The 21813-nt window shown below is 42.1% G+C and overlaps 2 long non-coding RNA genes across 2 annotated transcripts; one reads left to right on the forward strand and one right to left on the reverse strand.

The window, feature by feature from the left end:
- Positions 1 to 1271: 1271 nt before the first annotated feature.
- LOC139083427 (uncharacterized) lies at positions 1272 to 13788 on the reverse strand. Its single transcript, XR_011540143.1, has 3 exons — positions 13659 to 13788; positions 12323 to 12422; positions 1272 to 1812 (listed from the first exon to the last, which is right to left on the reverse strand). It is a non-coding gene; the product is annotated as an uncharacterized lncRNA (long non-coding RNA).
- A 452-nt stretch (positions 13789 to 14240) lies between these two features.
- On the forward strand, positions 14241 to 17256 carry LOC139083426 (uncharacterized). Its single transcript, XR_011540142.1, has 2 exons — positions 14241 to 14750; positions 15461 to 17256. It is a non-coding gene; the product is annotated as an uncharacterized lncRNA (long non-coding RNA).
- The last annotated feature ends 4557 nt before the right edge of the window (positions 17257 to 21813 follow it).

Raw genomic sequence — 21813 nt, forward strand, 5'->3', positions numbered from 1 at the left:
GAAGAGGGCAAGGGGAGAACCTCAGAAATACTAACAAAATTAAGTTTTTTTCAAGCTAGTGAGTTCTGTTTGGAGCAGCGTTCCTCAGGTAGCAATTCATGATTAATGTTAATGATATACAAATAATAATCTCAGATTGTTTCACTATTTCATGCATTGGGGCTGGCACAAGATGGTGGCTTCCTTGCTACAAACCCAAAAATCCCCGCCAATGACAATTACCAGAAATACCCGTATGGGACCCACCTAGGAACCATCAATTCAAACACCACCGCAGAAGTGTTTCAGAGAACCCAGGAGATCAGACTTATTTTCATGACAAAACGAAGGCATTACTGTATTTGTCTTTTTCACTCTATTGATGTTTGCAATGACATTGGACAGAACTGCTGTCACCAAAATATGACAAGGAGGTGGCACTAATTGTTCTAGTCATTGTAGTATTTGTCACCACCACACACTCACAGCAAAAAATAATGCTGCTTTCATTTAAGAACGGCCTTGATGAAGCAGTAAAAAGTAGTGGTTCCTTACATCTCGACTTCTGGGTGCATTTTGTGTAAGAAAATAGGAAGTACCCACAAGCACGTCTGTACACCAAGTGCAAGGAAAGTCTCTAGAGAAAGCACTTGTACAGCTGTTTGAGTTGCGAGGCTGATCAAGCCACTTTTTTTCATGGACCATGGTTGTTTTTTTTCTTGTGAGGAAGATTGGCCCTGAGCTAACATCTGTTGCCAATCTTCCTCTATTTAGTATGTGAGACACTGCCACAGCATGTCTTGATGAGCAGTGTGTAGGTCCACACCCAGGATCCAAACCTGAAAACCCCAGGCCGCTGAAGCAGAACATGTGAAGTTAACCACTACACCACTGGGCAGGATCCATGGACCACCATTTTTATTTACAAAAACAGCGGACAAAAAAACCATGATGATTCAAACCTTGGTATTTGGCAGACAGTTTCTCAAAAAGTAGATGAACTGAGCCTGTCACTTAAGGAAAACACGTAACAGTATTTGCTACCAATGACAGAATTCAAGGTTAAAATGAAAATTAAAGTTATGGAAAATTTATATCTGCCACATTAAGCTTGACCAGTGCTCAACAATTTCCTGATAATGTCAATGGTGACATTAACGAATGTAATGTTTTTTAATATTATGTAATATATTGTGTCAACCTTTGGGATATTTACATAGGTCAGTGAACTAATATTTTCCAAATGACCAATGAATGATGTTACAAAATCAAAATTCGTAAAAGATTAATTCAATACAAGATAGACCACTGGATTTTAATGTAACAGAGTACAAAAAGTTCATTGATATGGGTTCAGATTACAACTAATCTTTATGGTAACATGTAATTATTATTGATATTTATTATTGTTTATTATTATTATTGCTATTTTAAACAGTTTAAAATTTCTCAGTTTCAATTTTGAATATGGTAAATATTGATAGATGTAACCTATATAAACAAAAGCTTTTTGAAGGCCTCAATAATTTTTAAGAATTTAAAAGGACCTTGAGACCAAAACGTTTGAGAATTATTCTCTTTGGGAAAAACAAAACAGGTTTTAGAAAGGATGTTCTCATTGCCCCACAGGCCTCTAGTCTTCTCTTCTCTCCCAGCTTCTCCATAAGCCCAGTCTGAGCAGTCCTTAGAAACGTCAGTCTAATTCCTCCATCCCCAAGGACCATCTTTATCTTCTTCTTCAAAACACCATTCAGCGACAGGTCATGATTTTATTGCAGAGGAAGTTCTGTATTATTAAGTTGAAAATCTGCCCTTCTCAGAAGCTGGTGTGACCTGTAACAACAAAACTGTTTTCTCACTCTAATGAATAAATTTTTTTCTGCAATATTTTTAGAATCATTAAGAACTGTGGTCATTTTTCTGTGACTCTAGCCCATTCTTATTTTTTAATGCCGTATGTTTTATTAGCTAAGCTGTTCAAGCAGAAAGATAATTATTGGGAATTCTCCTAGTCAATAAAATTTCATTAGATCGTCCCAACGCACACGTTGAACTTCAATTATTGTGGTTTTGCCATGATGTGTAAACACATTAAAATGAGTAAATTATTCTGGTCCTAATCGATGGAAGTAAACAGAAATTTATATTTACGAGCAAATAATATTCTTAATGAAACATCCTTTGATGTTTAATGCTGGTGCAAATGTTTTTAAGAATAACATGGGGGTCGGCCCGGTGGCACAGCAATTAAGTTTTTACGTTCTGCTTCTCAGCGGCCCGGGGTTCGCCTGTTCAGATTCTGGGTGTGGACATGGCACCACTTGGCACGCCGTGCTGTGGTAAGCATTCCACATATAAAGTAGAGGAAGATGGGCACGTATGTTAGCTCAGGGCCAGTCTTCCTCAGCCAAAAGAGGAGGATTGGCAGCAGATGTTAGCTCAGGGCTAATCTTCCTCAAAAAAAAAAAAAAAAAAAAGAATAACATGCCACAGATACATGTACATGAATATTTCCTATGCTTTCTGCCTCTTCATTCAATCCATTTTCGAGTTAAATGAATTTCCTCTGCCATAATTACATTATGTTGCATTGAAATCATTTCATTTCTAAGACATGTAGCCAGTGCTTTTGGATCTCAAATAGCAATTTCCATTTCATGGGCGCACGTAAAATTCGCTCTGACAGATACTGTGGATTGACAAGTGACACATATAATATATATCCTAACACGCTTCTAGCAGAGGCTGTAAAGGCGGAAGTGCTGTTTCTTAGACTGTCTTGAAACTAGGGCTGCAGGCTGATTGGGGCCCCACGATCAGATGCACCCATGTGGGAAGTGGTTCTGGAGTGCAGCTAAGTGGGGTGGGAAAGAGCAGGAGGCACCATTTTGGTGTGGTTCTAGTCTTTGAACCGTTGAGCCTGCAGCAGTGTGATTCTGGAATCAGGACCTCAAGCGAGACTCCTGATTTAACAGATGGCTTCTCGATCGCGGCGGGAGCAGCAGCGCAACTCTGTGGAAGCTCAGCTTAGGAGCTATCTCTTCAGCTCCCTGTCCCCAATGATTCCGTGAGCCATTTTAAATCCTGCAATACATTCCATTCTGCCTCTGCTGGCTGGAGTTGATTCTGTCCTCTCAACAAGGACCAAGATTCCGTTTAAGATACTTTTCATCAGACATGATACTGTCATTGAAAATTACTTTCTTTACCCATATTACAATTGCAGTACATGTAGGTGGTGTCATTTAACGGACTGATGGCATAACAGTTTAATTTCCACCTAAACTTAGAAAATGTGCTATCAGAAGTTGAGCAGTCAACACAGGGATGGGATTGTTTCTGGGCGAAGGGTTTCAGGTGTGACTGGGAAAGCTGCTGAACCTACCCTCCTCTGGATGCAGCTGCCTGGCATCCCGAAAGCACAGCCCACTGGTGCTGAGAGCTGTACGGGTGCCTTCACAGACCCACAGCCTCAGTTAAGGTTCACAACAATTGGAAAGCAGAAAGCAAAAGGATGGTCGCATCCACTGGAAAAATGAGAGAACTAAACCCTCAAGGAAAGTAATTAATTGTCTTAAGGTGTTGTGTACAAAAGCAGAGGCAGGACTAGGACCCGGGCTCTGTCTGCTGGTCCACTGCTCTTTCTTGAGGACTTCTCTGAAGCACGCGTACACTTAGTCCGCATGAATACACTGTCACAGGGACCACAGTTGCCACCTAATATCCACTCCCTTTCCTTCTTTAGAAATAGAGCCCCAGGGACCAACCTCATGGCTAAGTGGTTAAGTTCGCGCGCTCCACTTCAGCGGCCCAGGGTTTCGCAGGTTCAGATCCTGGGCGCGGACATGGCACTGCTCATCAGGCCACGCTGAGGCAGCCTCCCACATAGCACAGCCAGAGGCACTCACAACCAGAATATACAACTATGTACTGGGGGGCTTTGGGGAGAAGACAAAGGGAAAAAAAAAAAAAGAAGAAGATTGGCAACAGTTGTTAGCTCAGGCGCCAATCTTTAAAAAAAAAAAAGAAAGAAAGAAATAGAGCCCCAGTTTTGTTGGAGGCAATAATACAACTCATTATGGGATCATATTTCCCATTCTCCCTTAAACTTAGGTGGGGCTGTGTGACAAAGTTCTCACTAAAATATAAGCAGAAGTGTTGAATGGCTCACTGACTGAGAAGGCTGCTAAAAAGAAGCTGACTCAGCTAGGAGAACTCTTTTATCCTTCTGTGTTTGAAAAAATACTTAATCTTATTAATGTTTCCAAGGTTCTCTCCTTGGCCTTCTTCTAATGGTATCCACTCTATCCGGGCCATTTCATGCACACCTGGCTTTGGTACCCAACACTGTGTGCACAGTTGAGTCCTGGTCCAGCACCCCCCACCAGGCGGTTCCTCTGAGCTCTGAGCCAGCATTTCCAATTATTTTCCTGGGACCCTCCCTTGGATGTCTTCAGGTACCTCAAATCCAAGGGGTCCCGAACTGAACATCTTTCTCCTCAACTCCTTCCTGCTACTTGAATGTAGATGTGATGGCAAGAACTCAATTAGCCTTATTGAATCATAAGACTAGATGTCACTTGCTAAGGATGGCATAGCAAAAAGATAGAGGGAGCCTGGGTGACAGACTTTACAGGGATGCCGTGCTGTTCCTGGACTTCTTACCTCTGGACTCCTTGTTACACAAGAGAAAATAAATATCTATCTTGTTTAAGCCACTATGATTTGGGGTTTCCAATTATATGCAGCCGATCTTAATCCTAACTGATACACATAATTTACCCAAATTATTTCTATTTTAAGCTTATGTTCTTTTCAATAAATGCTTTCACCAATGAGTAATCAGAGAATGGAGTGATTATCTCAAGATAGTAGCTGTCCCAAGTTACAGAGTCCACCTCTGGATATAGTGTTAGATCCATATTAAATTTTGAAGCGTAAAAGCTAGATTCTTCTGTACGCATCTCTAAGAATAAGGACTTAACTTGAGTCAGTGTGTTTGACATATTATGCATCCCCCTCAGTCTGAGTACTGGAGTACTTAGCAACATAGGCAAGCTTGTGCAGAAATCGCATGGGTAGTTACTTGGCATGGTCCATAGAAACATCACAGTCTCCCGGGCCGTGCCTGAGATACTGTGGATAGGAGCACCCTTGGCTGTTGACTCTGGAGGCTGCTCGCATCCCTGGCTAGGGGCTGACTGGTTTTCTTTATGTTCAAGATTTCTGACTCGGATCTGTTAGAGTGAGGATCAGTCATCCTTGCTGAAAGCTGGAAAGGCAAATGATTCTCTCTTCCTCTTTCATAAGATTCTCCGGCCCCCGCACGGAGAGTTTGGCCTGGAGGCTAAGCTTGACAAGTGTCCTTGGTCCACAAACCTTTGTACCAGCTCTCCAGTGGTTGTTAACCTGTTTTGTGCTAAGTACCCATTTGACAGTCTAGTGGAGCCCTCTCAGAAAAATGTGTTTAAATCTATAAAATTAAACTAATGAGATTGTGAGCTAATTATACTGAAATACAATTATCAACATATTTTTTTAATTTGATATTGTAACTATGTGCTGCTTTATTAAAGCAGTAAATTTCAGGATGTTGCAATGTGTCTGATAGTTACCATGACTTTAAAGTACAGAGGAGGATAAACGATATTTTGTGATATTGGTAACACTGTGATAGAAAAGGAATATACCTGTGATTCTATTAGAGATGGAATCACAGGTAAGACTAATACCATTGTGGTTTGTGGCCTACATTCACAAGGGAAGGAAGTACTAAGTTTCAGCCAGAGATTAGTGAAAACAAATACATGGGGGTTTTCCCATCAGGGTCATGGACCCCTCGATGGTAAACACAGATTCCTTTGGAGTCTGTGAGTCCCGGATTGAGAACCCTACTTTACATCATGAAAGAATCCTTGTGATTTCTGAATTCCATCAAAGACCGCATAAGAGATCTGGTTTGTGATATGATTAGATGCCTGACAGGATTGGTCCAGAATTTTAGCACCTTTCACAGGTGAGGAACTTGGCGAAAGCTCTAATGTGTGGATGTCTGATTCTGGTCACTGTCATCCAGAGAGGCCTATGTCGTAAAATGTTAATTCCACTGCAAATGACAAATGACATCAGATTGTACTTATAGACCAATGCATGGATTAAAGGACCAATGAACCACCAGCGTGCCCCTGGAGGACCTCTTTACTGGAGGACTGAGACCCAGGAACGGCCGTGCGTTTACTCTGTACAGATTATGTTTTGGCCGATCTGCAGATAAAAGACCTCACTCTCAAAGACCTTATTTGGGACTTCCCTCTGAACATTAAAATCAAATATGAAACTAAGAAAAATAATAAAAATCAAATCCCTTTGAAAATTCCCCATAAACATTAAGCTCTAAGCTCTCCCAAAAATCCGATTTAGTGAAAGAAATTTCTACAATAAAGTGGTGCTCGACAAGAACAATTTAAAGCAATAGTTCTGGTGTCTATTAAAGAGACATACACAAATAAATATGATGAAGTGCTCATCACAAAGGACATGTTTTGAAATTTGTTCAAATGCATGGGAGATTTTAAATGACAGCGTCAGTGTTACTCGTAAAAGTGGACTATAACCCAACCTTGAAGTAATTTTTGAAGCCTATAATCAAATCAGTTCAGCAAATTGAGAAGAATGAAGAGAAAATATTTCTGATTTAAAAGATACTTTTAAGTGGAGCAAAATTTGAGGGTAAAATTATCTTTTAACAAAAAGATGCATTCACTTGAGATGACTTATTATCGGAAATTTCATTAACAGGTGCAGAAATCATACAGAAAACTTATAAATGTGCCCTGGCAATTCTGAACACATGAAGGCCCTGCACAATACGAGATTTAGAGTCAGAGAAAACTATTTTAAATCTTTGCTCTGCCACAAATTTAACTGTGTGAGCTTCGCCATGTTACTTAGTTCTCTGATCTGCAGCTTCCTCATCCACAGCAATAATAATTGTATCTGTTTCTTAGGGTTGTAGTGAAAATTAGGTAAGTAAATAACTGTAAAACTCCTAAAACAGTGCCTGGTATACACGAAACACCATATATTTTATCATCAAAAAATTCTTGTGAAGATTAAATGTGATATTACCTCAAAGCTCTTGGCTTAGTGTTTGGCATATACTTAACGCTCAATAAATGGTAGTTTGTATCAGAAATAGTAGAACTACTAGTATTGGCATTGAACAATATTGGAATTAGTGTTGGAATGAGCATCAATACAGTATCGATATTAGTATGGGCGTTGGTATTGATTTGTACATCAGTACTGGTATCAGTAAAGTATGATGTTATCCTGGAATGCATGGCAGGATGAGGAGCCCCTCTTCAAAATGCTGTGGCTCTGAGGAGCTCCTTTCTTGTCATGTGTTGAAGCAGATGAGAGCTGGGACCTGCCATCTTTCCTTGGGTATATCTTGGAACTGGACCCCAAACCAACGATTCCATGGCTACTTACGGCCATGGCCATGCCCACAGACTTGGAGCTATTGTCTTTGGGTTCGGACAGCAGGACTGTGCAACGCTAACAACACAGCTCTCTCCTGGTGACGCCCTACTGCAAAGAACCCAACGTGCCCGAGACAGTCACACTGCCTTTGGGCCCTACAGGCCCCAGCCCAGCTCTGAAAAGGCCAGCTATTTCTGTGCTCAAGCTGGGTTCATTAAGAAAAGATTCAAAGATTCAACCCTGTGCTTTATTAATATTTTAGTGGTGAAAAAAATTTTTCCATAAAATCCCATTATCCAGAATGCCTTAGAAATAAGGCCTCGAACTTAGCTACATTCCCTGGGAACAGAGGTTACCCTAGAAACCATCCATAAATCACGGATCCACCATAACGAGGTCATGAGAAGCGTCCCGGCTTCCACACCCACCTCAGGAACTCGGAGGTCTCTGTCTCACCTCGGCCGGAAGGAGCAGCCCCATCTAAACAGTGGTCTCAGTTCCCATTGACTAAATGCCTGCACTATGCAGCTATCTTTCATAAAATACCCCTACTTCTCATAACAATCCTGTGAAGACAGCATTATTGTCTCTAATTTATGAGTAAAGAAAGAGCCTCAAATTTTAAATAATATGCCCAAGGTCCCAGGATGACACAGAGCTAGGATTCAAACCCAGGTCTTCCCAGCTGCAAAACCCACTCCAACCCCAACTCAAAGGCTAGACTAGCCAAGGTTGGGGGAAGAGCCATCGTCATCTCGGGGCAAATCTCTCATTTAGGGGTCAGCTGAGCAGCAGCAGCGACACTGACATAGCGCACTAGAGCTGACGACTTTGCTGGTGGTGGCAGGAGAGAGGGGGATAAAGCAAGGACAGCACAAATGGCAGCCTGAGTGACAGGAGCAGCCACAAGGCAGCTGGGACAGTAACAGTAGCTGTGGGAAGGCTACGTTGCCACCAGGCCCAAGTAATGCAGCTCACAGGAGGCCCTGAGTGCAGAGCTCTGGTGAGTGCCTCCTCGGCGCCCCCACACCCGCCCTAGACACACACACTGACTGGTGACCTGAATCCAGAAGGCAGACCTACTGTGAGCAGAAGCGCCAGTCAGGCCCGGGTAGCAAGGGCAGGGGAAGTGTCACAGGAGACGGAGCCAGCCACACGCACAGACACAGGTAGAGAACATCCTCGTGCGCCCTGTAGAAGAAACACGCTCTCCTGCTGCCCAGGGGTCGACCTGGGTCCGTCTCTTTGTGTGAATCATCCCTGAGTGAGCAGTTGGTGCCATCTCAGCCCTCCAAGAATGAGGTGTGTCAGGGACCGGACCACACTTAAATACCAGGGAGTTTTTCTGAGGTAGAGAGAGACAGAAGTGAGGGGAAAGGAGGTGCTAGAAGATTTTTGTGGCGCTCCTGAAGTCTGGCTTCAGAATCTCACCTCCTTCCCCGTGCATTTGCACCTCCCCTTTCCCAGCACATTTTCTCTTTCACCCCTGCCTTCTGGCTGACCAAAGTTCTCCCCTTGGGCCCCCAATAGAGGCTTCTTCTCCCCTCAAACTCCCACCACTCAAAATGTACCTCTTTATACTTCTCTTCCCTCACTTCCCCACATTCCTCAGAAGTCCCTTTCCCTCAGTTTAAGTATTAAAAAAGTAATCTGATTAAACTCATCTATTCCAGCTGTAAATGAAAGACGTCCCACTTTAGGGAACCTCCAGAGGAATGTGTGATAGGAGCCATGTGAGCACTGTGGAGAAAACGTCTGATCCGAGAGCCTTTCCCTCATCCCACATCTTTGAGCGAGTCTGATAGAGAGTGGAAAGAGGAACACCTCACCCATTCCTGTTGGGAGTAGGAGAAGAAAGGACTGGAAAACCTAGGGTTTTCTCCAAGGCCCACAGCGGAAATTATGCAGCCAAGTCTCCCCACTTGGCTGAGCAGGGGTGCTGCATGACCTGAGTGTTCTTTGAGGCCCTTGGCATATCAGTGCAACAACTACAAAGTGCTGGGAGGCAGAACACAGTGAGAACAGAAAACAGGCATCAGTTTTGCTAGAAGCAAAGCTATTCCACCACGGTGCTCTGTGTGTTGACTCTGCATTGCTGACGAAGGAGTGGATTCTGGGAGCTGAAACTTCCAGATCCAAGCAAGAAGCTGACGGAGAAAGAGGAGAGGACTGATTCCTCCATTGACAGGGAGGGAGGCGGGCTCTTGTCGCTCATTCCAAGGGAAGAGGAGTTCAAGGGAACTTTTGTCCCTCCTCCTTCCAAATCCACTTCTCAGGCCCCTACCCTTAGCCAGAAAAAAGCAGCAATAAGGCCCCTGAGTAGCAGTGTCCAGAGCCTTCAAAGACGCCCTCAGAGCAGCCGCCTGCTCATCTTCATTTTTCCTTTCCCTTCCTCGACTTGGTTGTACAAAATAATTGCAACGGCACGCTAATGTGAACTACTTCCATGTATGCTTTGTTATCATGCGGCACAATAATAGTTATGGCTATCATTAAATATATGTCTAACTTTATTATAAGTATCATTTGATTGGAGTCCTAAACTCTGTTCACGGGTATTTTTATTTCACAGTTTATTGCTCGAGTGGTGTGATCCTTCACTCACAACTTTAAAAATATTAGGGAACCATTAATTAAGAGGCCAAGCTCTAGTCCCAACTCTGATGAAAATTATCTGGGTGAGTTTGGGCAATGCGCTTAGTGTCTTTAGGTCTCAATTTCCTTAAACATAAAATCAAGTAATTGAACTGGGAAGCTCTCTAATTTACCATCCATCTCTAAAATTCTGCAAAGTTGTGATTACACTCATACTGAACATCCTCTAAGGTTGTTAAGGAGAAACATTTTTAGAACCTTATACAACCTCAAAAAGTCATTATAAAAGCTACTTATGTTATGATAGCCTGCTGTTCACTGGTCATCATGTCTGTGCTTGACACCATCCCAGGCAGTTCACAGACATGGTCTCATTTAACCTCCTTAACAAACCTGTGAAGTACATACTGCCACCCTGATTTTAGAGATAAGAAAACTGAGGTTCAGGCTTCCAAACTCAGCAAAGGTGGAGTTCAGATAACCAGACTCTATTTGATTCCAAAATCTGTGTTCTTTCGGCCACATTGTGATGCCTCCAAAACAATTTTGCATAATATAAATGGGATAAGACATTGGTTTGAATCTGTCCCAAATTTGACATACACCTTGGAATTTGTGTGTGTGTGCATGTGTGTGTATGTATACATGTGTATATGTGTGTGCATGTGTGTGCATGTGTGTATGTATATGTGTGTGCATGCGTGTGTATGTGTGCGCGTGTGCATGTGTGTATGCATGTGTGTGTGCGCGTGTGCGTGTGTGTGCGTGTGCGTGTGTGTATATGTGTATTTTCCCTCCTCCCTCCCTTTTTTCCTCCTTCTCCTTCTTCTTCTTCAGCCAAATTTCCCTATAAATTGACTTTTTTTATCATCTGTTTCTTTTTCATAAAATAAACATTTAGAATGGCTCCTAACATTCCTGTTACTGGAAGTAATTGGTTGTTGGAATACTTGATAAATTCAAATTTACTGATTTGTCCTAAAAGTCAAAAATCGTATCAAAAATGCCCTATAAAGATTCATGATCTATATGCAGAGAGTGAACAGCACAGGCAGGTGCATGGGCTCTGGAATGAGATGGATAGGGCTCAAAGACCAGCCCTGCTGGGGAAAAGCTCTGTGACTTGAGGTCGGGTGCTAAATTTGCCCGGTGATGAGTTTGCTCACCTGTGAAATAGATGCAGTAATGCCTGCCTCACAGGGAAATGAGAAGGACAAAGGTGCTAATGCGAGTGAAGAGAGCTACAACAGTAAGAATAAATGCTGATTAAGCACCACAATTAGGCTGGATAATGCTAAATATTTTATTGTATTATCTAATTAATCCTCACAATTACATATGAACTGAGTCCTGCCGTTATCCCCATTCTACAAATGACAAAACGAAGATACAGCAAGATTAAGTAATTTGCCCAAGTCATGCACATGGAGACTGGTGGGGCCCGGATTTCAATCTAGGAAGTCTGTCTTCAGGGCCTAGATTCATAGTAAGGTGCCTGACATAGAAGAGAAACTCAACAAAGATATACTTCTTTCACCCCTACATATGTATAAAGAGATCTATAATAAGAAACTGGTCAACTCATTATTTGATGAAGTGAATTTAATTTCCAGGCTTGAAAGTCCTAGATTTTGTAGAGCATATTGTATCTGAGTGTTGGAAAGTATAGCATGACCTACTTCAAGCAAAGAAGCTTTAAATAAGGTCTGTTTTAAATAGCATGCCCTAGAGTATTCACCACAAAAATTGGCAACCATTTATCAAGTGAGCTACCAGTGTGTGTGCCTGTGCGCGCGTGTGTGTGTGTGTGTGTGTGTGTGTGTGAGGGAGAGAGAGAAGGAAGGGCATCTCACCCACTGATCTGTTCTCTGACATTTGGTAAATAACTTTTGCTATTGCCTTTGTCTTTGATACCCAATAATTTAGTCTGAACTTGACCCATGAGCTTGAACACAACATGAATCAAGGTTAGTCACAGTTCAGGGAAAATATTTAGGCACCTGAGACTCCTATTAGATTTCTAATTTTATTTTACTTGATTTTTATCAAATGATACAAATCCCACAAAGGAAAGGAAGGAAGGAAGAAAGTAGGAAGGAGGGAGGGAGCCAGCGAAGAAAGGAAGGAAAGGGCTTCAAGTGAGGGTAAAAGGACATAGCGGCAAAGACTCAAGTCAATAGGAGAATATTTCAAAAATAAATAAAAAAGGAAAATAAATAAAGATGCCCATCAAATACTTAAAAAAAAAAAGTAAATGAAATACCTTACTGAGACAAGAACATGCTGTTCATATATTTATCATATATATCAAAATTCAGGTGTATATGTTCTGCAGCTCTGATGATGACAAAACCCATCTAGTCCTGCAAATGAGAACAGAAAGTAAGTGGTTTCATTGGCAATAAAATGCACTACTTAGCAGGAATGGGGAAGGCAGTCTGCAGGCTTGTGGATTTGGCAATTAGACAAGCAGTGTGACGTGACATCATATGCAGTAGGGCAGAGGTGTCCCTTCCAGTTAGAAATCACCAGTTCTGGGCTCTGTTTCAGCCCTGCTATTTAAGTTACTATGTGATTTACAGTAAATTATTTGAACTCTTTTAATGCATCCAAAATGATGATACAACCACAATTAGGCTATATAGTGCATTTGAAAAATCTTAATTTAAAAGAGCAGTTTGAATGAAACATCAGTGACATGATTTTTTTCCATTTCTCTTTGACTTCATTTGTTGTCAATGTATTTAAAATAAGTTGAGGCTAAACATGTCTATTTCAAAGGCAGTAGTTTGCTTAAACACGTTTGAGGCCAATGAGAAGAGAGGTAGATGGAGAAATCTTGCTAATGGATCTCTTCTCTTGGGGTTATTCTTCATGTTCTGGAAAAAGAAAAAGTGTGCAAAATTGTGGAAATATGAAGTCCATTGGATGCGGGGAACGTTAATCAAGAATAAAAAAAATTCTAGCAAATTAAAGCACAGCCTACCTCCTCAATTGTGTTCTCTTGACTGAAGCTAGATATAAAAAAATGAAAATGCTAATTACAGTGGGATTCAACAGCAGGAAGGAGGAGAAAACTCAAACTGATCACAATTTTATTTTCATTTAAATCAGTTTGTTAATTGGGTTAGAACCCTACTGCAGGAAGGAGGAGGACGATAGAAGATTAGTTTATTTTTATCTTGTTGCTGTAAAACTCTTCGGTGCTTCTTTCAGCTTGGAGTCAAAGAAGAGTAAATGTTTTTTAAAGTAACAAAGGTGAAAGTTTCTTTCACACTGGCGGCTTCGTTCCACCGAACAGCGTTGGATCTGAAGACACGGGTCCTGAGTTCTGTTCTCTGTTCTGCGCCATAACTAGCCCCCAAACCTCCGGCTGATGTCGGAGGAAGTTTGACCTTTCTCAGCATTAACATATGTGGCTGAGCTCTTCACAGTTTTAAAATTCGTACCACGGCCTCATCGAGATTAGTTTCAAACTACCAGCTCACTATTTTTTTCTTCCAATTAACAATGCATAAGAGAATAAAATAAATGGAATCAGCCTTTTATTTTTCCACCAGCAAAAACAAAAATAAAAATGAAAAAACACCTACACCAACCTTTGCTGAACGCCTTTCCAGTCAGAATAAAGTCAGACAACGAGGAAGTGGTCATGGTCTACGCTCCAACACTTCAGTTCGTGCATTTCTCTGACCCGTCTCCTGTCTGTCTTGTGTTACTATTGTTCTCCTTGGCTCGATTCTCCTTGTTGTCTTAAATTCCTTGAGAGGACTGTCTGTGCTTGTTCCATCCTTGATTACTTCCCTGGACCAACCTCAATGTCTGGTACACAGTATGTAGTCAATACATTTTGCTATCATTTTTCTTTTTACAAAAGGAATTGTCCTGCTTTATAGATAAGGAAATGGAGAAGTAACAAGACTTGTCCAACGTCACACAGTTAGTAAGAGAGAAAGTGGCAACCTGCAAGGTTGCTTTATGGTCTTTATGATTCTATTAAACGAGTCAATAAAATACCCCCATCATTAAGCTACTTTATCAGAGAACTTAAAGTGGAAGTACCCAAATTCGGCTGGCAACACTCATGTGACTTCAGGCCATTCATTGTAAAGCCACAAACCTCATAGCCTCTGAGATCACTAAAAGCTTTATTTCCGTTTTCACTGGAACGATCGGCCCAGGGATTTACTCAGATTTGCCTCAAAGCACAACGTTGTCAGTTGTCACAGGTGGGTGGGGCGGGGCTGGGAATTGGCGGCTGGCTTCCCAAGAAGGGCAGGTGATGCAGGAAGTGGCAGGTGACTCACCGTCAGCAGCCCTCATCCTGAGTCACTCTCCACCCAACTCCTCAGGATAGCGCCAAGAAAATGACAGAGCAGGAGCATCACGACCCCAGAGCATGGGAAAGAAGCCACTTTGGGCTTTTCTCTCACAGCCAACTCTTCTTCTCTGTGCCACCTCCCTGGTCCTGCCCGCCCCTCAGGCTCCCAGGCCGAGTCACCACCGCTCTTGCTGGTCTCTTCCTCAACTTCTCTCTCCTGATTCTTCAGCAGCAGGTATTAATCTCACAGAAAAGCAGCTCTTACTTTGGGTCCAGGCAATCTCTTCCTTGCCAAGAAATGTGTTTTCATTTCACCAAAGTCTTTTGAAGTTAATTCTCCTGTTTTCATCCTCTAATCCGAGGAAGACAGGTAGGTTTCATCTCATGTGTTGATTCCAACTGATGGGTAGCGGGGCCTGGGACGCTGAGCTGATAGGATACTGAGGCCACACCTGGGCTCAGGAGTGAAGATGATGGTAATAGACAGCTGGTGCCAACAGATAGATGTCTGCCATGTATTTGTCATCCCTGCCCTCACAGGAAGTGCTTTCAATGGTAGGAATCTCCAGAGAGGCAGGAAGAAAGGAACCACCATAGCCGTTGTCCCGTGTGACTGATGTATTTAGGAAGCTCAGACTCTGTGGCACTCTGTAAATTATCTAACTCCAGAAGCTCACACTCCACCATATGCAGGAGGTCTGGTTTAGGCCAGAAATGCTGTTCAGCAAATACAATGTTCTTATGAGGTTTTAACTCGTTTATATTATCTAAAGCTCTGTTCTATTTTTATGTATTTTTCACTGTTTCACTCAAAAGTAAAGCTTGGAACTCTATCTTTTGGTCCTCATTCTAAATTGACTAATTACTTACTGTCTTTTTTTTCTCTATAGAGTCCCAACTAGACACATTATTTTATAATTTCTCTCTCTAAAAACAATGTTATCTAATGTCACTATCTAGCTACTACATATCACTGAGCTGAAAATACTGCAAAAGTTGAAAAGTAACCTTGACTTACTAAGTATCCACAGAAATATGAAATATTTGAGAAACAAATTAATTTTCATCTCTACCTTACAGATCTGATGTGTTTCCAATGAAGCATAGAAAAAAAAAAAAGAAAGAAAGAAAAAAAGGCATAACTTGCCTTTGGCTTCCACTTAATTTGCAGATGTGCTGGAGGCACCTCTGACAATGACAGAGCCACAGCTACCACTGCCAGAGTTCTTGCAGCCACCTCCAAGACTTCTGTACTTGGCATTAAAGAGAAAGCTTCTTCAAAGCCTGTCCCTCTGGAGCCTGCCAAAGTGACCATTGCCAAAGGATCAAAACCACTACCAGCAGCCAGGAGCTCCTTGCCTCCACTATCAGAGCTACCATGTCATCACCAGGTCACTGGAGATGCCACCAGTGCAGCCCCTAGAGGAGCCAAGGCCATCCCAAGAAAATCTGGAAAGCAGAAAAATGTGTCTTTGGTGCTGGCCTTTTGCTGCCATCAAAAAAAACTCTAAGCTCTGTGACGGTGGAGACCATGACTTTCTTACTCACTTTTGCATCCCTAAGATCTAGCACAGTGTATGGTACATAGCCGGTACTCGAGAAATCATTGTTGAGTGTTGTAGATGATGGATGGATGGGTGGATGGGTGGATGGATGGATGGATGGATGGATGGACGCATGGATGGATGGATGTTGTTCCCCCAGGTGACTTATGTTAACATGTAGGCCTGAAATGAACAACAAACCTCCAGACGGCTGCAGTCAGGGGAAACATTTGATAGTTTGACACAGGAAATAACTACCAAGCAAACGATTTTTTTTTAGTAACAGGAGAAGCCCTTTGATGTAGCACTCAACCTGAAAGTTGTTTTCTTCCTGTCAATGTTAGGGCAGTTTGACACATTGAGGAGAGAGAAAATAGATTCCTGGGTATTAGCAGGCAGCTGTAGAAATCAGCACTGGTGAATTTTCCTTGGAGAATCGTTTCCTATACTCCGGTAACGCTCAAATCTGAACAATGGTAAATAGGAATGGGAATAATTTGAGCTATATAAACACAGTTCATAAAGACTTCCTACCTAAAGTCTCATGCAGAGTACTCTTGGCGCCATTGTCTCTAGATGACTTACCAAACTTGACAATAGAAAGTTACTACTTGGGGGGTCTGGCTCTGTGGCGTAGTGGTTAAGTTCACACTCTCCGCTTCAGCAGCCCTGGGGTTCGCCGGTTCGGATCCTGGGTGAGGACTTACACATGGCTCATCAAGTCATGCTGTGGCAGCATCCCACACAGAACTAGAAGGACTTACAACTAGGATATATAACTATGCACTGGGGCTTGGGGACAGAAAAAAAAAAAAGAGAAAGATTGGCAACAGATGTTAGTTGAGGCCAATCTTCCTCACCAAAAAGCATACCTAAAAAAAAGAAAGAAAGTCACTGCTCTAGGGTGAGTCAGTGGGGGAGATGGGGCAGGACTTGGCATAAAACATTACGAAACCGAAAAGAGGTTCAGCAAATAGTGTTGGACTAAGAGATTTCTTCTTTCTTAATTATTTCTACCTATGTTTTTACTGGTAACTCAGTCAAAATGACTAAATATAGGACAGAAATGGCTTTATTGAGGTATAATTTACATACCACAAAATTCACCTGTTAACAAGCATACATTTCAATGATTTTAGTAAATTAATGCAGTGTGCAACTGTCATTGCAATCTTGTTTTAGAACATTTCTCTCATGCTCAAAATTTCTGTCATTCCCATTTGCAGTCAACCCCACTCCCATGACTGGCCCAGACAACAACTTTTCTGCTTCTCTGTCTCTGTAGGTTTGCCATTTCCAGAAATTTCACATAAATAGGATATGCAAGATACAGTCTTTTGTGTCTGTCTTCCTTCACTTTGCGTGACGTTTTTGAGGTTCACCTATGTTGCACATATATCAATAATTTGTTTCTTTTTATTGCTGAATAGAACTCCATTGTATAATACCACATTTTGCCTAGCCAGTCAATGGGCATTTGGATTGTATCCATTTTTTAGCTATTATGAATAATGATTCTATGAAATTTTTATACAAGTTTTTATGTGAACATATCTCATGTATTTCTCTTGGGTATATAGCTAGGAAAGGAACTGCGGGGTCACATGCTAAATTTAAGTTTCATTTTTTAAGACATTGCCAAACTATTTGCCAAAGTGGATGCGCCATTTTACGTTCTCAGCAGTAATGTGTGTGCCGTCCAGTTTCCCCTCATCTCCTACACTTGAGCAAGTCAGTCCTTGGGATCACAAGCATTCGAGTGAGTTTATAGCGGTTCTCATTGGGAGTTTTAGTTTGCATTTCCCAAATCCAAACAGCATCCCAAAAGGATGTCGAGCATCTTTTCACGTGTTCATCAGCCTTTCAGATAGCTTCTTAGAAAAATATCTTTCAAATCTTATGCCCATTTTTTAATTAGGTAATTTGTCGTATTATTGAATTGTAAATGTCCCATTTTTCTGAGCACAAATCCTCCATCAGATATATGATTTACAAACAGTGTCTTCTGGTCTGTGGCTTATCTATTCATTCTCTTAACAGCACCTCTTTTTTTCTTTTTTTTTTTTTGCCTAAGGAAGATTAGCTCTGAGCTAACATCTGTGCCAACCTTCCTCTACTTTGTATGTGGGATGCCTCCACAGCATGGCTGATGAGTGGAGTAAGTCTGCACCCAGGATCCGAAACAGCAAACCCATGCGCTGAAACAGAGCACACAGAACTTTAACCACCCAGCCAGTGGGCCGGCCTTTATTAACACCTTTTGAAGAGCGAAAGTTTTTAATTTCCATAAAGCCCAACTTATCGATTTTTTCTTTTGTGGTCTCTCCTTTTGGTGTTGCATCATATTTTTTCTTTTTTTGTTTTTATTTTCTTTGTTTTAATTCTTTTCTTAATATTTCTATATCATATATTTTTTAACTTGCTGCATCTATATTTATGCCTAAGTTAAACTAAATAGGTATTTCATAACAGTGTTTATCTGATTGCACTCCTCCTTCTTTCATAAAATTACATGTTAAAAGAGCCCTACCAGGTATTTTTAAAGTGAGGTGTACTTGTTTGACAACTTCAATAAATATTACAATACCTCAAAGGCCAGATAACAGTAGTGATTTAACAAGGGCTTGCCGTGTGCCAGGCATGGTTTCAAGCTCTTTGCTGGTGTTAGCTCACTGAATCCTAGTGCTCTCGTGTGATGGGTACTACCGTCACCACTCCGGAGGGGGCAGGCAGATACACTGAATGCGTCAGCAGTTGCCCAGGAAGTGGCTGAGCTGGGATGTGGGCCCACAACCTGCTGTAAAGCCTGCACTTGTGACCACGATACCCGACTACCTCTAAGCAATTTCCCCTCCACAAGGACTCCCCAAACAAGATCTGGTTCTGCGGGTTGTGTGGTGGGTGTCTCATACAGTGTCAGTCCAGCCCTGCTTCTCTGGAAATGGCCTCTGTGCCCACAGGCAGAGTTCCTGTTTCTGCAGTGTGAACGCCCCTCCCCAATGCCACCCCCCCCCCCCACACACAGCCACTGCTGATTAAGCCAACTGTGAACAGTAACCTAAGCCAAGCATAGCATAGCCTCCCTCTCACTTGAGGCTTAAAAAGTACTAGAATTGGGAGCCAAGTCAAGTCACTGGGCTGCTGGAGGCTGGGACCTGGACCAACTGCCACCACAGTCCCAGCCTTTCTGTGGCTCCTCCCTTCTAAGGCCTGGCTCTGCCACAATTCCACAGTTCCCTAAGGTATCTCTGTATTCTTCTAATATGTTCCCTTTCTGCTTAAGATAGCCCAGGTTGGTATCTGTTTCTTGAGACCAACTCACCAGCGGTCCCACAGGCAGCCATAGCTGAGGCTCTCTCTGGCTACCCAGGGTCCAGGGGCCGCTCCATCCCTACACGGATTTCAGGACCCCTACCTAGACCTGCTGGCCTCACAGAGCCCACCGAGCACCAGTGACACTTGCTCATCATGTGTGTCTTCACTGAGATAGTCTTTCCAGGCTTTCCAAGAGACAACTAGCTTCTGATAAACTAAACGGTGCTAATAAGAGACAGAGAAAGAGCTGGAAGGAATTCTCAGTCCCTCCTCCTTACTCCCAGGTAGCATGTATACACTGTAATGGGAGGTTTCTGAGGACAATGGCACTTTTGTCTTCCAAACCAAGAGTGGCTTTAATAGTGGCCATTTCAGGTCAGAAAAGAAGGAGCAGGAATCTCTCCGGGCACTAGGGGCCCTACTGTATCCCTTCCATTCACTTCCTCTCAGCAGCCGCTTCTTACCTGCTAGCAGAGGGCGGGCTAGGGAGCAAAGAGCCACCACGACACCCCACCAATGACAGCAGTAGTTCCAGAGGGTGACTTCAGAACTTGCAGCAGCTCCAAAAGTGATGCTAGCTCCAGCGATAGGAACAAGCGGCAAGTTCTGGTTTGGGGCATGTGGTTCGAGAGAAAAAACACAGGCTTTGGAACCAAATCAACCTATATTCAAATTCCAGCTCACTGCACACACAGGCAAGTTCTGAGCCTGTTTCCTCATCCTTAGGATGCACTTGCTGATGGCGGCAACGTTGACGACAGGCGGAGGTTCATTCATAAAAAGCCTGGAACACCATCTCTGGATGTTACTCAGGTTCAACCTTTTCGAAAAGCAACCACTGCACAGCTCTTTCTGCTGTCTTTCCCACACACACACACAGACACAAAATGATTCACAAATGGTCATAATTCTGACTGTACAACTGAGACATTGCACAGTTCTGATTCTGAGATTAGTCAAGTCAGCGGACACATCGTCAGTGCCAGCTTTCTCGAAAGCCATCATCTAGGCTAGAGGAAATCTTCCTGTAGTTTCAACTTGGAGAGTATTTCTTGGTTATGCAGTAAATGTTACCAAACAATTAAAAAATTATCTAAAGTTTCAGAATATTCAAAAATGAATATTATTTTACGTGATATTTATTTTTGAGCAGTTGAGAGAAAGTGGCTGAAAATTTTATTTCCTAAATATAAAGGGATACTTTTCTAATTATTCCATTACCTGTGTTTTTTCCACCCAACTTTACAAACTCATCAGAACTTCATGCCATCCATCAGTATCTCTGAATCTGCTACCTTTGTAGCTGATGTAGATACTGAACTCACCCCCTGGAACCACATAATTAAGAGATCTAAATCTGGAGTGAATTCCCAGAAATCCTTAGGAAAAACCTGCAATCAAACCTTTAAAAGTGAGTCTAGATGTAAATAAATGATAACAATATCATAGTGGCTAACATCTGTGGAGTGTGGACTGTGTGCCAGGCAACGTGCAGAGGATTTTAAGCGGATTGTTCTATTTAACCCTTACTGTTCTTTTGTTCATGTTTTGGGAAGAGGGAGGTTTGGTTAGGAATAGTTGTTCTCTTTGTCACATATTAGATATGTACTATTCTTATTCCAATTTTTTAGGTGAAGAAATTCAAACTTAGAATATGGAAATGGCATGGGTTGTCACAGCTAATAAGTTATGGAGTTAGAATTTGAACCCAGGCTTTCTGACCCAGAGCCCAAGTTCTCAACCAAGACATAATTTTTTAATTGTGGTAAAATATACAATACCTAAAATTTACCAATTTAACCATCTTTAAGTGCACAGTTTTGTGGCACTAACAGCATTTAAATTGCTCTGCAACCATCACCACCATCCATCTCCAGAATATTTTCATCTTCCCAAACTGAAACTCTGTCCCCATTAATACCCCCAGCCCCTGGCAACCACCATTCTACTTTCTGTCCATGAACTTGACTACTTTAGGTACGTCATATAAGTGGAACCATCCAATATTTGTCCATTTGTGTCTGGCTTTAGTTCACTTAGCATAATGTCTTCAAGGTTCATCTGTGTTGTAGCAAACGTCAGAATTCCCTTCCCTTTTAAGGCTGAGTAATATTCCATTGTAGGGCTATACCACACTCTCTGTTCATTTATCCATCGATGGGCACTGGATTGCTTCCACCTTTTGGTTATTGTGAATAATGCTGCTATGAGCACAGGTGTAACGACTATCGGTTCTAGTTCCTGCTTTCAGTTCTTTTGGGAATATTCCCTAACCAAGACATTTTAAATACTTTTCCTCTCTTTGCTATTGGCCGGTTATTCTTTGCCTTTTGTTAGTTTTTTGTGGATGTCTCCATTTATGAAGCAATTATAGACATGTAAGTATCTAGGGAGATTCTTGTCATCTTAAGCTAGTAGCGTGGAGAGCAGCAGGAGGAGGCAGGGCTGGCTCACAGTTTGGATAGACGCAGGCACATTCAGGCAGACTGGTGAAGCAGACAGAATTTTTCAGGCCAAATATATTTTAAACATAATTTCCCTCCCTTGGCTAACATGGTCTTTTGACACGCTTTT

Source organism: Equus przewalskii, chromosome 5, assembly GCF_037783145.1.
Source record: "Equus przewalskii isolate Varuska chromosome 5, EquPr2, whole genome shotgun sequence".
Classification (NCBI taxonomy): Eukaryota; Metazoa; Chordata; class Mammalia; order Perissodactyla; family Equidae; genus Equus; species Equus przewalskii.